The sequence below is a fragment of the Papio anubis genome, chromosome 16 (genome assembly GCF_008728515.1).
Source record: "Papio anubis isolate 15944 chromosome 16, Panubis1.0, whole genome shotgun sequence".
In the NCBI taxonomy this organism is placed as follows: domain Eukaryota; kingdom Metazoa; phylum Chordata; class Mammalia; order Primates; family Cercopithecidae; genus Papio; species Papio anubis.
The window spans coordinates 1,656,133-1,672,823 of record NC_044991.1 but is presented as its reverse complement, the minus strand read 5'-3'; the positions used below and the strand labels follow the sequence as shown (position 1 = coordinate 1,672,823).

General features: G+C 47.0%; 1 long non-coding RNA gene across 1 annotated transcript; it reads left to right on the top strand.

Moving 5' to 3' along the window:
* The first annotated feature begins 646 nt into the window (after positions 1 to 646).
* Positions 647 to 2,937, top strand: LOC110740594. Its single transcript, XR_002515432.2, has 2 exons — positions 647 to 1,715; positions 2,644 to 2,937. It is a non-coding gene; the product is annotated as an uncharacterized LOC110740594 (long non-coding RNA).
* The last annotated feature ends 13,754 nt before the right edge of the window (positions 2,938 to 16,691 follow it).

Sequence of the window (16,691 nt, the reverse complement as noted above, 5' to 3'; positions counted from 1 at the left end):
TCCGGGCAGAGTCACAGCGTTTGCCCCTGTGTGGTTTAAACTGCCACAAGCGCTACGTTTAATTGTTTCGCCTGTTTCCGTGTGCTGCCATTTGTGGGGTCTCCACCACGTTCCCCTGGCCCCGGCCTAGACCCGGGCCTCTCCCCCGGGGTCTTGCTCCTCCGTGGCCCTGGCCCCCCGGCCCCTGTGCGCCTCTTTTCCTGGCTCCAGGATGCAACCAGCTGCTTTTCATGAAACTCAACCCATGCCGGGCGCGGTGGCTCACGCCTGTAATCCCAGCACTTTGGGAGGCCGAGGCGGGCGGATCACAAGGTCAGGAGATCGAGACCACAGTGAAACCCCGTCTGTACTAAAAATACAAAAAACTAGCCGGGCGTGGTGGTGGGCGCCTGTAGTCCCAGCTGCTCGGGAGGCTGAGGCAGGAGAATGGCGGGAACCCTGGAGGCGTAGTTTCCAGGGGTGTGAGGGGTGGGACGCGCGGTCCGGCCTCAGTCCTGGGCCTGGCCCCGGCCGACTCCGGAGAAGCCCGGGAGCGCGCGTCCCCGCGGCCCCGCTCAGCCCGGCCTGCCTCTCCCTCCCCACAGCGGCGCCGGGGCTGGGTGCAGCCTGGCCGCGTCCTCCTCTTCTCGCGGTTTTGAATTCTTCTTGTGCGACGTTGCATCACACAAGTTCGGGGATGAGGGTGTTCCGAGCACGCCCTCACCGAGCCACGCTCCCCCGGTTCCCCTCTAGAGCTGCCGCTCGCATCCCTCACCCGGGACCCCAGCCTGCGGGACTCCCAAACCCACGCCCTCAGGGAGACGCGGCCGCGCCCCGCCCGCGCTCAGCACCACGGGAAGGAGGGCAGCAGGCGGAATCCCCGGCCATCTTGGGAAGGGCCTTCTGTGTGTTCCGCTGAAAACCACAGACCCATGCTTCGGACGCTACAGATTTCCCTCTCAAATGCCTGCATTTAAAATATAAAATGTGTGTTTGAGCAAACAGCAAAATATCTTGGGAATTCTCCCAGCGAGGCTTCCGATGAGCCCGTAGGAAAAGCCATGCTGCTCTCTGCTGCGCCTCCAGTGAGCCTCCCAGCAAGCAGGACGCTGGGAAGAAGGACAAAGGGTGCTATTTTGCATAGAATTTAAATAAAATTGCTTCGCAGACCGGAAGCCTCGGGCGGGCAGCACTCTGGGCCCGGGCGTGTTTTTAGTGCCTGAATGACGTCGCGATTCAGTCTGAGTTCCCGCCTGGGCTCGGCGCCTTCAGAACTGCTGGGGGACTGTGACTTGGTTTATAATCAGGAGAGAAACAGTGAGAGTTTACATCCAAGGAAGTGTTTTCAGACACAATGTTAGCATATTTGTGTCTATACCGGTCCCGGCGGGAGGCTGAGGCAGGAGAATCGCGTGAACCCGGGAGGCGGAGGTTGCAGTGATGAGCAGAGATCGCACCATTGCACTCCAGCCTGGGGGCTCCGCATCAAAAAAAAAAAAAAAAAAAGTTCAGACGACAATGAAGCTGAATTTTCCTGTTTTACAGTCCCCGTTCCTTCTGATTAAAAGCAGCTGGGGGTGCAGCCTCCTATTTCCCGGCCGTTTTCTGTGCATCCACAGAAACACATAGCCCTGTTTACATCCCTGTTACGTGTTGGTCGTGACTCGCTTCAGTCCACACCTGTCTTGAAGATCCCAGGGTGTGGTTGCACGTGGACCTGCTGCCTTCTTTCCTGGGTGAGTAGGCATTCGTTAAGCTTGTGGCTGCCCACCCTTCAGCCATCCCTCAACCTACAGTCACTACCCACCCGGCCCTGCTACTTGGGAGGCTTATATTTGATTGTGGAGGGGGAACTCATAATAAACCAACAAATAAATATACCAATGCTGCCATCTGCATCAGCAATAAGAGAGGTGGAGAAAACCCTGGCCGTGGAAGGAGTGGCTGGGGTGTTCTAGCCTTCGTGGTGAGAGACAGCTCTCATGGTGACATTTTAGCAGAACCATAAATGCTCTCGTGTCCTAGGGCAGGAAATGGGACATGGAGTTGCTAGGCCAGTGTGTATGCACATTATTAAATGCCGATCTTTAAAGATATTAATTATGAAATATTTAAACATACCTAAAATTCAGAAAACATTTGAATAAGGCCTATAGGCACCCACCAAGAATAAGTCCATGTAAGCACAATTAACCATTGCAAAGAGAGGGAACCAACCTGAGTGCCCATCAACCAGCGAGTGGATAAGAAAATGTGGTGTATAAACACCACGGAATACTATCCAGCCATAAAAAGGAAGGAAATAATGTCTTCTGCAGCAACCCCATTTAACTTTTTTAGAATGTTCTAAATACGGCTGAAGCCTTGCTCCTGGGCCTTCCACCTCCCCCAGCCTTTATAAATAGTTCTTTTTTATCCTCAAGGGTGGTTTTAGGCATTGCAAATATCTTCTTCCAGTCTGGAGTTTGTATTTTCCCTGTGTCAATGTTGTTGTCTTTTGCCACTCAGTTTTAAATTTTGTTGTATGCAAATCCATCCAATATTTTCTTTGTGGTTAGTGCTTACTGTGCCTTGTCGACGAAACTCTTCCTTACTGCAGTGGCGTGCAAATATTCTCCTAGATATTTTCTAAAATTGTAATTATGTTTCCTTACCTGTTTACAGCTTTAATCTACCAGAAGTCTATATTTGTGTATGGTGTGAAATGGAAGCATAAAACAAACACAGCAGCATCTTGACATTGTTTATTCCCAGTGTGTGCGCATGAGAAGAGTACCTTCCATAGTAACCGCGTTGGTTTACACATACAAATGTAGTCACCCACCTTCCTCTCACCGGGACAGCAAAGCTACTTCTGCTAGAACAAATTTCCATCTCCGTGTAGGTGACTTTGAGTGTTCTGTCTTTTGTTCCAGTTGTCTGGAACAAAATAAAATAAACACATGCTGGTATTCTGGATATTTGCTTTAAATCGTATTTTGCATTTTTGCTGCCCTCCACACCCTTACTCTCCCCTCCCCTCCTTTGTTCATCATTGCCTGTCAATTGGATTAACTTATTAATAGACCCGACTGTCTGCTGTGTGCCTTCATCATACTCTATGCACCCGTTACCCCTAGCATCTGCTTCACAAAATTTGCAAAAACGCTTACTGTTTATTTTAATTACGGTTTTACTTACACATTGACTTGGGGGAATAAGTGCAGTATTTTCTATATTGATTCTTTCAAACAATGAAACATTTATTTAGGTTTATTTTCTAATATTTTTGCCAACTTCTATGATCTTTTAGTTGGATATATATTTAAGTAATGTGGATATTTTCTGTGGTAAATGATACATTAAAAAAAAAATGTTTTCTCTTTGTCCTGGCTTATGTATAGAGAGGCCGTTGATTTTTGTTTATTGATCTATACCCTGCACTCTTGTTTGAGGGATCCTAACACAGGAAGTTTCTTCATTCAATGTGAATGAATTTATTGATTCAGCAAATACTCATTGAGTGCTACCATGTGGTAGGGACGATTAAATGTGGTAGAGAAACACTATGAAGGAAACAGAAGAAAATTCATGGTGCCAACACCCTAGTGGAGAGACACAGTAAGAGGTAGGTTAATAAATAAATGAATAATCATCACGTTCGAGTTTTTATTATTTTTCCATAGATTTTTTTGAACTCTCTGGGCAGAGAACTAAGATGCCTTTAAATTCCTTCCTAATCTTTTACACTTGTTGATTTTACTTGTGGTGTTGTACTGGCTGGTTTGTTTCTTTGTGTCAGTTGTATTTTATTCCATTTCCACTGTTTCCAGATATTCCACTGTAAATGAGAGATTCCTTCCATCCATGTCCATATCTTTCTTTCTTTTCTTCCTTCCCCTTTCTTTCTCTTTCTTTCTCTTTCTTTTTTTCTTTCTTTCTTGCTTTCTTTCTCTCTCTCTCCTTCCCTCCCTCCCTCCCTCCCTCCCTCCCTCCCTCCCTCCCTCCCTCCCTCCTTCCTTCCCTTCCTTCCTTCCTTCCTTCCTTCCTTCCTTCCTTCCTTCCTTCCTTCCTTCCTTCTTTTTGACAGAGTCTTGCTCAGTCACCCAAGCTGATCTCAGCTCACCACAACCTCCGCCTCCCGGGTTCAAGCCATTCTCGTGCCTCAGCCTCCTGAGTAGCTAGGATTACGGGCATATACCACGACGCCTGGCTAATTTTCTTTTTGTATTTCTAGTAGAGACAGGGTTTCACCACATTGGCCAGGCTGGTCTTGAACTCCTGACTTCAAGTGATCTGCCTACCTCGGCCCAAGAATCTTTTCTATTTATCACTCAAGGAGGTCACATTTAATTAAAGGCTTTCCTGCATCGACTGAGGTGAGCTGTACTCATTTCATCTCTTAGAACAAGAGGCAGCCCAGTGCAGCAGTTAAGGGTGTGGATGGGTTCATCTAAGTGCCCTCAAAGCACTTAGAGAGCTGCCTGGCACAGGGGAAGTGCTGTGTGAATATCAGCTTGTGTTATTATTGAAGTGGGAAGGTATGTACCAATATTTTCTAACATAACATTAAATGTTTGCATTTCTGAGATTAAACCTTTGTTGAATATCATAGTACTTTTTATACATTTCTAGATTTGGTCTGTTTATGCTTCATAAATTTATGATTTTTGAAGTTATGTTCATAACTCAATTGAACTTTTTTCTTTCCCATATAATATTGATGTTAAGAGAATATAGTGGTCTCATGAAAAGAGTCAAAAATATTTCTATCTATCTTTTTCTAATTTCTTGAAAATTTGATGTAAAATGGAAATTATCTGTTACTGGAGAGGAAACAAGTTTTTAATGGCTGTGGACAGAAATGCCAGTTGATTTTAAAATACCTTTCACATTAAAAATTTTTATTTATTATTATTATTACTATTATTGTAGAGATGAGGTCTTGCTGTGTTGCCCGGGCTGGTCTTGAACTTCTGGCCTCAATTGATCTGCCTATCTCAGCCTCCCAAAGTGCTGGAATTATAGGTGTGAGCCACTAAGCCTGACCTAAAATACATTTTACATTTGTTCATGGTTATAAATTTATGTACTTAGTCTATTTCTATTGCAGTAGCTTTGGTAAATTATATTTTGAATTATTGTCTCTGATTCAAAGTTATGAAGTCATTGAGTTAAAATTGTTCATAGTATTATCTTATTTTAAAACTTCTATTTTATTTGCACTTACGGATTTGTTTTCTCTTTTAATAATGCTTATTTGTCACTTTCCTCTCTCCCTCTCTTTAATCAGTCTAGCTAGAACAGTGTCTTTTTTTTTTTTCTTGATAAAGTAGCAGCTTTTAGTCCTCATGATTGCTGTGGTTTCAGTGTTTTTCTTCCAAAACACATGTTGGAATTTAATGGTCATTGCAACAGTATTAAGAGGTAGGTGTTTAGTAGGTTATTAGATTAAGAGCCTTGTATTATTCTGTTCTCACACGCTAATGAAGACATCGCTGAGACTGGGTCATTTATAAAGGAAAGAGGTTTAAGTGACTCACAGTCTCTCATTGTTGGGGAGGCCTCGAGAAACTTACACTCATGGCAGTCATGAAAGCAAACACATTATTCTTTACATGGCAGCAGGAGAGAGAGAATGAGAGGCACGTGAACGGGGAAGTGCTTAATAAAACCATCAGCTCTTGTGAGAACTCACTGTCAGAAGAACAGCATGGAGAAAACCGCCCCCACGATTCCATTACCTCCCACTGGGTCCCTCTCATGACACGTGGGGATTACGGGAACTACAATTCAAGATGAGATTTGGGTGGGGACACAGCCAAACCCTATCAGGCCTCCACCCTCATAAACAGATTAATGTCATTATTGGGGGAGTGGGTTAGTTGCCTCAAGAGTGGGCTTTCTAAAGTGAGCCTGGCCTCTTCTGCTCTGACTCAGGCCCTGGCTCCTGCCCTCCATCCTTCTCCCATGGGATGGCCTTTGCCAGATGCCAGCACCATTGTCCTGGACTTTGCAGTCTCCAGAAGTATGAACCAAATAAATCTCATTTCTTTATAAATTACCCAGCCGGTGGTATTTCATTAGAGCAACAAAAAATAGACAAAGAGCGGTCCTCTCTGTTATTTCTTTGTGTCTGTTTTTAGGAATTTAAGGACATAATTACAGATTTTCTATTTATTAGTTTCTTTGGGTTTATTTTGTTTTAATAACAAAATGTTTTAAGTCAAGTTTTATTTTAAAATTTTTCTTACTTCCTACATATGTTAAAGGTGACATAGTTTCATCTAAATGAGGCATTTCTGCTAACCATAGCTTATGGGAACAGAGCCACACGTGTTCATTTTCATACTGCCTATGGTCACTTTCTGACCAGCCCAGCAGAGATGAGGAGATGCAACGGAGAGTATCCCACAAAGCCAAATTTATTTTTATTTTTATTTGTAAAAAATATTAGGGCTGGGCGAGGTGGCTCAAGCCTGTAATCCCAGCACTTTGGGAGGCCAAGACAGGCGGATCACGAGGTCAGGAGATCAAGACCATCCTGGCTGCTTTTGGTGAGCCGTCTCTACTAAAAATACAAAAAGCTGGGCGTGATGGTGGGCGCCTGTAGTCCCAGCTACTCGGGAGCTGAGGCAGGAGAATGGTGTAACCAAACTTCGGGGCCAGACTTGCAGTGAGCTGAGATCCGGCCACTGCACTCCAGCCTGGGCGACAGAGTGAGACTCCGCCTCAAAAAAAAAAATACAAAAAAATTTAGTAATAATATTTTAAATGAGAAATGATCACCATCTGCACTTGTGAAATGCCATGTGGTATTTGGATGTATGTGCACAACGCAACGTGGAGTGATTAATTCAAGCCAATTAATATATCCATTGATTCTTTTAGCTATTTTGAAATATATAACACATTATTATTAACCAGAGTCACCTGCTTTGCAATAGGCCTCAAGCACGCCTGCCCTCCACAGAGAAAGTTGGCTGACCCTTCCTAGGCAAAGCATTCTCTGCACTCACCCCAGAAGTCTCAATATGCAGCATTTATGTGGTCATTGTGTTTCAAATATTTTCAAATTTTGATCGTAATCTTCCTTGATTTACGATTCCTTCAGAAATTGGTTTTTATAGTTCCATATTTGTGAGGCTGTTTTTCTAATTATTTCTAATTTCGATATGTGGAGTTCAGAGAATGTAGCCCATAAATACTTATGTTTTAGTAATTGTTGTGATTTTTCTAAATGTCTCATGAATGCTTGATTCTTAGGTCCACAAATTTGAAGCAGCTATTATAGGAAACTTATTAATTATCTTGACAAGAATCCTTCTCTACTAATTTTGGGTCTGTGTAGCCCTTTAGGATTGAGAGTTGTGTCGAACACTCTCATTGTGATTTTGTATTCATGTTTTTCTCCTTGAGATTTTATCCATTGTGTCCATTTGAAATTATGTTAATATAGTAAGTTTCACAATTATGCTATGACCCTGATAAATAATTTCTTTTCTCATGATGTAGTGGCCCTCTTTATTCTTGATAATGTGGTTTGATTTAATATCTATTTGTCTGATACGACTGGGTGATTCCAGCCTTGCTTGGGCTAGTGTTTTTCTTATACTTTCTATATCTTCATTCTTTCCATGTCTTGTTCTTTTTGATATGTCTCTTGTCAACCATGCATGTTGCACATATATGTAGACACCTGGGGAGGTAGATTTCCTATATTTTCTTTAATACATTTCTTTACTTGCATTTCTTTTAATTAACAATGTATTAAATTTAGTTATGCAACCTTACTTAGGGCTTTGTACTACCTATACTTCTAACACGTCTCTTGAGGTTTTTACTGGTTTAGGTAGTATATATCATTTCTATTATTTAAGCAATTACACTTAAATTTCTTAATATCTACACTAAACCTATCAAAATCTAAACATACCTAGTAATGTTAACTCCCTCTACTATACAAAAACCACACAACATGTTAACTCCAACAATCTCCTTCCTGTTTACAAGGTTTCTCTGTTGAGGTTTCATGGAGGGCCAATGAAAGACTCCATTCTCACCCATTCTCAAGCTGAGCCAATTCAAAAATAAGACAAAATTAACGCTTGTTAAAAGAAAGCTTGAGGGTAATTCCTGGAGACCCTGTGACACATTTGGAAAAGGTTGAAGGACTGGAGCTGGGTGGGCTGATGGCTTTCAGAAAAGGTGTGGGACACGTGAAGTGAGACAGGGCCAGGGACAGGAGAGGAGCCTCCTGCTTCTCTGAAATTCCTTCTCTGTTTCCTCCATGTTGAGTAAGCACCATCATGTTCCCGGCAGACATCTGGACACTCTGGACACAATGGTGAATGAGAGTGCCCCGGCCCTGTCTCCTGGAAGCTGGGGTTGAGGAGGACCTCCCAACTGCAGGCCAGTGGTGCCCCTGCCCCTGTACTGAGCATAGGGACATGGGGTTCCGGTCTCCTTAGCACCCGGGGTGACCCCTCTACAGGAGCCTCCGCAACAAGGACCAGGGATGGCATCTGCATCACTCATGGGAAATTCATCTCGCTCCCTCCATCCCTCCCTTCTCTCTCTCCTTCCCACCCTCCCTCTCTTCCTTCCTCTCTCTCTCTCTTCCTCCCTCTTCCTTCCTCCCTTCTTCTGCCCCCTCCACCCCACCCTCCCTCCCTCTGTTCCTTTCTCTCCATCTATTATGGACTGAATGATTGTGAATCCCCAGATCCTTCTGTTGAAACCCTAATCACAATGTAATGCTGTTTGTGGATGGGGCCTTTGGAAGGTAATGAGGTCATGAACCCTCACGAATAGGATTAGTGCCCTTGGAATAAGAGACACAAGATAAATGATTCCCTTCTGCCCCTGAGGACACAACGAGAAGGCACCGTCTCCAAGGCAGGAAGGGGGCCCTCAGCAGACACCGAGTCAGCACTGTGACGATCCTGGGCTTCCCAGACACCACACCTGTCAGAAATAAATGCCTAGTGTTTAAGCCCCCAGTCTATGGTAATTAGTGATTGCAACTCAAACTAAGACACCCCTCGCCTTGACATAACCATAGCGATACTTTGCATAAAACTTCCTTCATTTTGGATGTGACACTGGACACTTCCTGACCTTCATACACTGCAGACATGAAGTGTCATCCAGCTGCATGTGCTGGGCTGGGGCGCCCCTGGTGCTGTCTGCTGTCGCGCTGGGAGCCTGGACCCTGTGGGCGGAGCTCACAGAGGGCGCACGGCCATCCTCTCATGCAAAATGACTCTAGACTGCTTTACTTTTTTGACCCTCAATAAAATAAAATACACTTTCTTAGCTCCCTATTCTTGCATACTTGTTCCTGGGGAACCCAAGGACCCAGCAGGTTAGAAACACAGGGTGGTCAGTGTGGTGCTCCGGGGGGCAGCCTCCAGGAGGCTGCTGTGGGCGGTTCCTCCACAGCTCACACTCTGCAGAAGCCGGGTGAGTGCCCCTCCTAAATACTCTGGAGCAGGATGCTCCTGCCCTGACCACAGCATCGTGGCCCTAGGATCGGGTGAGTGCCCCTCAGTGCTCTGAAGCAGGACGCTCCTGCCCCTGACCACAGCATCACAGCCCTGGGATTGGGTGAGTGACCCCCTAAACAATCTGGAGCAGGAGGCTACTGCCCCTGACCACAGCATCATGGCCCTAGGATCAGCCTTTCACTCAATCTTGGACGACGAGTTTTTCTTCCAAGGTGGTTTAGCCTTGGTGGTCAGTGTTGCTGCTCCAGCAGCCAAAACTGAAGGTGCACATGCAGGAACTGTCAGCCCACCTTGCTGTGGCAGAGGAGGATGCTGTCCTGTGCAGTGAAGGAAGCACGGTGCTGCTGGAAACCGAGGCTGAGGGTGGCTTTGTGTCTGGATCCGGCTGTTCCTGAAGCCGTCTGTATTCTTCTCTTCCCTAGAGCCTTGCTCTTCTTACTCTGCTCTGGCACATGCAGTCTTTACACGGAGACTTTCAACATTTCTTTAGATCACAGAGAAGCTCTTTGGAAGTTTTAAAACATCAACCTATAGGCCGGGTGCTGTGGCTCACGCCTGTAATCGCAGCACTTTGGGAGGCCGAAGCAGGTGGATCATGAGGTCAGGAGTTCGAGACCAGCCTGGCCAACATGGTGAAACCCCATCTTTTCTAAAAATACAAAAATTGGCCAGGTATGGTGGCGGGTGCCTAAAATCCCAGCTACTCGGTAGGCTGAGGCAGGAGAATCGCTTGAACCAGGGAGGCGGAGGTTGCAGTGAGCCGAGATTGCGCCACTGCACTCTAGCCTGGGCGACAGAGCAAGACTCTGTCTCAAACAAAGAAAAAAACAACAACCTATAAATACGAGAGATCAACACAGGTCCCACGAGCAGACGCCGCTCTTCTGAAGTCTCCACAGCAGGAGGCCACTTGGTACCTTTCAGGGGACCAGGGGAAAGGCTTCCTCTCCGCACCAGGGATGATGATTGCAGCTGCCAGGGGACATTCACTTCCTCCTTGTTGAGTTGAATTGGATTGAGTGTTAAATGATTTCTGAATCCTCACCTCCTGTTTTAAAGGAGAATTTTTTCATTACCAAAAAAGGGCATTTGTTGGGCATATGAAACCTTGCAATGGACTGAAGCTGGGGTTTAAACGTGGAGCTCTGAGCCTGCTTCCCCTTCTTGTATCTCAAAGAAGTAAGTCCCGGATGGCTCGCAGCCCCTGTGTTTGGGGCCAGTGTGTCGTCTTCGAGTCAAATCTTTCATCAACATCATCCTCTGTGGGTGTCTCCTCCTGGTCTTCACCCCACCTGGCCCATGGCCGGTGCTTCTCGCCTGGGCTCACTCTCATTGAGGCCACTGGAAATGCCTGTGGCCAGGTATGTTTGAAAGATTTTGAAGATGGGATTTTCTAAGTTGGCATAAGAAACAGAAGACATGAATATCAAAAAATCTTAACAAAAAATGCATGCTTACAGGGTGGTGGGCTCCCTTGTACAGGAAGCAGAGTGGCCATCCTGGGAGCTGGCCAGCGTCCTGGGAGCCATCTGAGGACGGCCGTTTCTTTCCATTCCATATATCTCAGGAACTGGCCGAGGGCAGTGAGTGAAAAACAGGGAAATGCCACATTGGTCAAATGAGTGATATTGGAATAAGTCCTTCTTTGGGTAAAAAGTCATCAATGTCACAATCCTGCACGTAGGGGAAGTTACGAGGACTCCTGCTTATGTACATCTGTGCAGGGGTTCAAGATGGTTTCTGTTAGAGCCTGGACTTGAACATGCCTCTGGCTCCCTTGAGTGGCGATGTGGGCCCCTCTGACCCTATGCACCCCATCCATGAGCTGCTGCAGGACTGGGAGAACCAGACCTTGGAGTCAGGAAGGCAGGAGTTCGAGCCTGGCTTTAGTCAGACACCATGCTGCAAAGCTCGTCAAGACTCAGTCTCCACATCTGTAAAGTTGGCATAAGTTCCCAGTGCTGGAGTCTCCGATGGGATTCCAGAACTGACATCCCTCTTCCCTGGCCAAGATCAGAACACCTTGGAAAATGAGACAAAGCTCTAAAGAATGGCACAAACCCAGCCTCTGAGGTCCTGAGGGACCCACTTCCATCCCCAGGGGATAGCCCCAGCTGCTGCTGCCGGGGAATCCTGCCACCCAGACCTGGGGCCTCCTAGGGAAACCTGCAGAGAATGAGGACTCAGAGAGGATTTTAATTAGCACATATATAACTAATAATAAAATTTATTCTTGGACATTTTTCTTGTGGTATTGAGAGCTTAACTTGAAAAGGTTTTAGTTTCTCCCCAAGACTTTGATAATGGGGCCAGGCACTGTAACTCACGCTTGTAATCCCAGCACTTTGGGCGGCCAAGGTGGGTGGATCACTTGAGGTCAGGAGTTCGAGACCAGCCTGGCCAACATGGTGAAACTCTGTCTCTACTAAAAATACAAAAATTAGCCAGGTGTGGTGGTGCACACCTGTAATCCCAGCTACTCAGGAGATTGAGGCAGGAGAATCGCTTGAACCCAGGAGGTAGAGGTTGCACTGAGCTGAGATTGTACCACTGCACTCCAGCTTGAGCGACAGAGCAAGACTCCGTCAAAAAAAAAAAAAAAAAAAAAAGACTTTGATAATGGGAGTGGGCTTATTAACGTGGACCCTGGTACAGAGTTAGCATTTTCTTATTTGAGGGATTTATGCATTCACACTGATGCTGTCATTTAATCCCATTGCAAATGCTCTGCTGGGCTGCAGGGACTCCAGAGATTGACACCGTAAGAACAGAAAGAGAGAAGGGAACGCCTTTTCAGCTTTGGATACAGAGTGAGCAAAGAGTGGATTCAAGGATCCTTACCCTTTCCTGAGCTTCTGGGAGCAGAATCTCCTGTGCCCGCCAGTAGCAGACCGTCACTGAAACTGTGGTCGGAACAGAGGGAGCCGTGGGCGGTGGAGACGGTGGTGAGAATGTCTAATTCTGGTGAAGTGTGTGGAAGGTCCCAGGTTCTTCCAATAAGCCATAGTCAACCCCTTCACTGCCTGAAGAAAGGCGGTATTTCAGTCCCACTCTTTGTCTTGTTTCCTATTGGTTCAGAACTCGGGAGGGGAGAGGAATGGGACTTCCAGGGCCACGTGGGAGAAAAAAGGTTCACCTCCAAGGACCTCTGGGCTGGTGAATACAACGTTTCCACCCAGGGCCCCACACGTGGGAATTATGGGATAAACGGAAGCTACTCTCATTTCCAAATATCCTTGATGAGAAGATTCTATTTTAAAAAACAATGTAACCTTTCTGAGATCAGAACTTGATTTAAAAACCAACGAGTGCCGGGCACAGTGGCTCACACTTGTCATCCCAGCACTTTGGGAGGCCAAGGCAGGTGGATCACGAGGTCAAGAGATCGAGGCCATCCTGGTCAACATGGTGAAACCTTGTCTCTACCAAAAATACAAAAATTAGCCGGTGGTGGTGGGCGCCTGTAATCCCAGCTACTCAGGAGACTGGGGCAGGAGAATCGCTTGAACCTGGGAGGTGGAGGCTGCAGTGAGCTGAGATCAGGCCATTGCACTCCAGCCTGGCAACAGAGTGAGACTCCGTCTCGAACAAACAAAACACAATGAGTACATTTAATGGAATTGTTCTTCTCTGAACTGCACCTACCCTGCTGATAATGTTTCGACCGTGGGTGCCTTTTCCATCTGGGCTCTGAGAACTGAGGCAGCAGTGACCACTGGGTGGAAAGCTCACACGAGGGGCAGTGAAACAAAGGCTGGGGCGCTTTCTCCAAACCCAACCCAGGAGCCAATGACTGAGCAACCTCAGATCCTTTCTAAAGGGCTGAATGTAAATGAACCAGAAGGGAAATGGCACCGGTTTCCTGAGTCGAGAAGACACTGAAGGGCGCTGGAGGGAAGCCGGTTTCCCAGCTGCTCACCCAGGACACCTGCCGGATGCCTTCCAAGAGCCGGTCCACCGCAGCTCCGCTCCAGCAGAGGCAGTGACCTGGAGGACTCTGGACGGACCGCAGACCACGTTAGGATTGTAATTGGGGAAATATCCGTGATGTTTGCTGGACCCTTTGTGGACTCCTTGTGGCCAGCTTTTATGCCAGACAAAAAGTTTCAGGGTGTAAGACACAGCGGACAGCGCGTTTGTGGGAGACACAGAGTTTCAGGGTGTAAGACACAGCGGACAGGGCGTTTGTGGAGGACACAGAGTTTCAGGGTGTAAGTCACAGCGGACAGTGCGTTTGTGGGAGACACAGAGTTTCAGGGTGTAAGCCACAGTGGACAGCATATTTGTGGAAGACATAGATGACGAGTTTCAGGGTGTAAGACACAGCGGACAGGGTGTTTGTGGAGGACGCAGAGTTTCAGGGTGTAAGTCACAGCGGACAGCGTGTTTGTGGAGGACACAGAGTTTCAGGGTGTAAGACACAGCGGACAGCGCGTTTGTGGGAGACACAGAGTTTCAGGGTGTAAGTCACAGTGGACAGAGCGTTTGTGGAAGACACAGATGACAAGTTTCAGGGTGTAAGTCACAGCGGACAGTGCGTTTGTGGAAGACACAGAGTTTCAGGGTGTAAGCCACAGCGGACAGTGCGTTTGTGGAAGACACTGTTGTCAGATGAGACTCACGTGACTTCACGATGGCGGCTGCATCTGAGTCCTGGAAGGACTCCTTCCATGAAGGAAAAGTGCCCCTGGACAGAGAGGCCTGGAAATCTATGGTAGGCACTTCCCGGGCAGAGATCACACCTGGGGACCCCAAGACCTGGGCGTGAGAACCCGGCGGACCTGCTGTGCCCGTTTGATTAGCGTGGGAACTGTAGAAACGAGGCAGCCACAATGGTGGGAAGCGTAATTGTTCCAGAGGGAGCCTACACTTGAGTGGACAGCGCTCTGCTTCCTAATGCTTTGCAGGTCGAGGGGACAGAGGCCACTTACAGAGTCATTGTACACCTCGCATAGCAGGTGAAATCCCTCCGCGAGGGACGGTGGATTCAGCCAGCATCCTTGCTGGGGCTCATGTTTCAGTTCACTTCCTCAATTTTTTGGGTCGTCCCCCATCATATGTTTAGCAAAAGGTGCTGATAAGAGAATTTCCAAGAGATGTCACTGGAGGAGAAGAATATGCATCAAGTCTGTCCTCTTGTTCCACGTGGGTGTAAAGGATCCTGGCTTCATGCGGAGTGACGGAGAAGGGAGGAGATTCCCTTTGCAGGGGACTTGGCTGGGGGTATAACGCTGTCACCTGACAAACGTCTGATGCTTCATAGTGATTTTAATTCCAGCAGCATGGGATGGGAACAGAGCACCGGGCACTGAGTTTATCTTCCTCAGAGACGGACGACACCCAACCCCTCTTCATTTCCGAGGACAGCGTGGTTGGCAGAGGAGCACCCAGAAGGACATAGTTGGTATTTTCAGACGTTTCCTCTGGACTTTGTCCATCTTCTGCAGTGGGGAACCGTGAAGGCGCCTGCCTGTAAGTGGTCTCTGTTTCTCTCCTCCCACTCCATAGTTAGGCTTTTCTCCTTCCACCCTCCTGCCCCAGAGGACACAGGCACAGTGTGCCCTCTGTCCAAGTGAGCCCTCTTCCTTGCTCTGAAGCAAGCCAAGACCGTCATCGTTCACATGGATAAAATTTCAGATGTTTGGTTTGGGTGTGTTTGCATGGGTAGATACATAGATAGTTTCCCATAAAAATGTCGATAGTATTTTGGGCACAATCTCATAGATCATTTTCCTTTTTACTTGCTGTATCAGACACATGCTCTGATGTCAATGAATGCACACTCCGCCATTGCCAAGAGCCACATGGTACTGGGTTATGTGGGTGCATCATCATCTGTGTAACCACTGCCCTGTTGCTGGACACGTCCTTGCTTGCTAACATTTTTTTTTGGTGGGGGGAGTGCGGGAATGGGGTTTTGCTCTTGTCACCCGGGTTGGAGTGCAGTGGCGCGATCTCAGCTCACTGCAACCTGCGCCTCCCGGGTTCAAGCAATTCTCCTGCCTCAGCCTCCCAAGTAGCTGGGATTACAGGTGCCCGCCACCACGTCCAGCTAATTTTTGTTTTTACAGTAGAGACGGGGTTTCGCCATGTTGGCCAGGCTGATCTCGAACTCCTGACCTCAGGTGATCCACCTGCCTCGGCCTCCCAAAGTGCTGGGATGACAGGCGTGAGCCACTGCGCCCGGCCCTTGCTTGCTAACTTTTCAATGAGAAAGCACTGCAAACACTTTTGTGACCGTTTCCTCGCGGCAAGTCCATGGAGGTGCAATCGGTTGAGTGTGCACTCACTTTTAAGCACTGCATCTGCAACGCCAGTGGTACCTGCCATCTGCCCGCCCAGTTTGCATCCCAGCCAGCACCCGTGGGAACCAGGGAGGCTGGATTCCGGCACACATGGGCTGGGTGGGAGGCGGGGGGATGTTTTGTAATGTTTGACAACCTCACATAGGTGGCCGGAAGTCTTTTGTATGCTGCCCTGACACATGGACATAATTGATGTGCTTATTTTCGCTTTTATTTCTCATTCAGTAAATGCTGATTTATTTTATTTAAGGATATCCTCGGTTGCCCTTTTTGAGAGCAAAGTCAGTTTGTCCTTAACACTTGCATCTGGCAATAATAGATATAATAATAATCGTGATAATAATACTGTGTGTCCGGCACATAGTGGAAACTCAGCGAAGGTTTTACTAAGTCAATCCGTCAGCACACCTATAGGGATTTCACTAAAGCCTTAGTTTTGCGCTGAGATGTTAATTGTGTGGTTTAACAATGATTTCTATTAACGAGGCTAAGAATTTTCTGAACCTAAGTTCTGGGGCGATTTGGGAATGCCTCCCATCCTCAGACAAGGCCAACGTGCATCGACCTTGAATTTCGGCAAAGCTGAAGGGACAGGAGAGCTGATTTCCCTCCAGATGACAGTCGCTAGGAGGCAGAATCGGGCTCGATAACCATCAGGAGGTAACGACTGTGAACTTGGTGATTTTAATGATTTCAAATAAATCACTCCAGGAAAAAGAAAATCTTCACTCCATTTTATTTTGGGAGTACTCCCCCCACCCTGAAATTGATCAGAGACATCCAAATAGCAGCAAAATTAAAAGGAGGGGATGTGGTGCGTTGCCTTCTTTAACTTGTATTTAAAGTCATTATAATGATGAACTCTAAAACTTTATATGCTCAGTGTGTGCACTGAAGAAACGTTGACTTACAAACAGTA